The 2,243-nt window shown below is 31.9% G+C and overlaps 1 pseudogene; it reads left to right on the forward strand.

Moving 5' to 3' along the window:
* The first annotated feature begins 1,424 nt into the window (after positions 1-1,424).
* Positions 1,425-1,521, forward strand: LOC138808689 (U6 spliceosomal RNA; annotated as a pseudogene).
* Positions 1,522-2,243: the final 722 nt, after the last annotated feature.

A 2,243-nucleotide genomic window follows, 5' to 3' on the forward strand; every position in this document is an offset into this window, starting at 1 on the left:
ATGGTCCTTGGTGAGAAGTCTTGCCCCTGTTATTTGATGATACAGGTAACTGGTATCTGGGATCCTGTGACCCATGGGTCCTGAAGAAGAAGAATATTTTTAGACATCTTATCAGCAAATTTGGGCATAATCTGTAGGAATGCTTCAGAAATATGGAGAAAAACAATTTGGGACCAGTGAGTTAAAACAATAAACATAGCAGCAGTGTAAATCCCTTATAGATTAGAGGAAAACAAAATTTTTTTGGCCATGTGAATTCAGAAGACCAAGAACAGTTAGAATGTACCACAAGTTTATACCAAAGACATTGCATTGATACTTTTTCTATTCTAATATATATTTTAAACCTAATTATGTATATTCCAATCCTGTTTACTTGAATAAATAAATATCAATTTATTTGTCAAATTATCATCTAATTCTAGTAAGTTTCACAGTGTGAAATACAAAATCAGCACATATAAATATAAAATATATAACTATATGTAATATAATAAATGTCACATGTTTTGCATTGTTCACTTGTGGTTACTGCAATAAAGGCAACTCTGTTTTAAAGTAATATTCAATTATCTCTACATCATTGTTTGATAGAGTTAGACCTAAAGCTTTACCATTTGTAAATTTACAGCCTGGAGGCAAGAGGAAACACTGTGATTAAAACATTACCAATTTAAGGCATAATAACAAGGAGAGACATATGGACTTCTCCTGAAACTATGAAAATATTTGGTGATAGAAAGGCAATAATGTAAGTTCCTGCCTGGTTGGATGGTAGGCAGGCAAGGACATTGTTAACATGCATATGAACAATTTTCTCACCTTCTTGGCTTTAGCTACTCTTGAAACGGTAGGTATAATAACCAATTGTATTTTAATAAAATATCTTTTAGTCTGAACAGTTCTGCCTGAACTGTTCATCTCTCTATGATCCCTTATAACTAAGATTAGTTTTGTTCAAGTAGGACAATCTATGCTGTCAGGGTAACATAGTCTGGTTGGTCTTTTCCTACATGGAAGAAGGGTAAAGGGTTAGGTAGACCTTTTTGCAAGTAAGACCTCATTTGGGAAAATGTCAGCTAAAGAATTTAGAAGTAGCTCTTAAGCAAGGCTTACTTTGAATACTTTAGCTCCACAAAGCTAATTTGAGAAAGCCAGCACCTTTGGACCTAGATATAAATAATTGAAAGTACGATCAAATTCCAAGTGAAAAAGACTTAAAATAGTCATCGACAAAAAAAGATTTCAAATGTGATAAATCAACTGGACAATATAATTTTTTCCCCACTATTCACAGAATTTTAAGGAAATAAGATAAATAGCATTGTTAGGAACCATAAGGTTTCCTTGTTATAGTAGGCACCCATAGATATAAGCCTCTATAAAGATTGCATCATTAACTACTTAAATTTAGATAATACTACATGCTTCAGCAGTATGTATACACAAATTACAATACAGAGATTAACATGGCACTTGCACAAGGATGATATGAAAGTTTGTGAAGTATTCCATATTTTTCATTCTTCAGATGCAAGAAATGAAAAACAATTATTAAAAAGTTGATTACAAAATTATAAGTGTAACAATACACGTAATTCATATAATTAAATTTAGTTTGACATCAGTGTATTAAATCTTCACCTTAGAAAGAAAGGCGTTTGCATAGCATAAACTTCACAAAACTTTTGAAATTAGATAACATTGTCATTTTATCCCAGAGAAAATTATTAGGACCTAGGACAAAAAGGAATCTTAAGCTGTTTCTTTATGGAATGCAATCTGAAAGGACACATTATTGAACCTATATATTTTAAATAATGTAAAATTCAAGTATATCTAGGAGAGAATAAAATACATTATGAACATTATACAAACATAGAATATAGGAAATTTTAACATAAACTTTTTCAGAAAAGCACCAGAAATACTTTAGTTTCTGTATTACTCATTTCAACAGATAAAGCTAAAATTATTTCTGATTAAAAAATCACAAACTCTGTAGGAATTATTATACATGTATACAAAAACACTTGAATACATTTTGACATCCAATGCAGGCAATTCTCTTGGAAGAATTCCGCTGAATCCATGAATTTTTCCAGTAAGTTATTTGTGTTGCCAGGAGGTTGTCGCTCATGCCTGTAATCATAGCTACTCAGGAGGCTGAGATCTGAGGATCACGGTTCCAAGCCAGCCTAGGAAGGAAAGTCTGTGAGACTCTTATCTCCAATAAACCACTA

The sequence above is a fragment of the Dipodomys merriami genome, unplaced genomic scaffold (assembly GCF_024711535.1).
Source record: "Dipodomys merriami isolate MVZ:Mamm:240054 unplaced genomic scaffold, mDipMer1.0.p SCAF_468, whole genome shotgun sequence".
NCBI lineage: Eukaryota > Metazoa > Chordata > Mammalia > Rodentia > Heteromyidae > Dipodomys > Dipodomys merriami.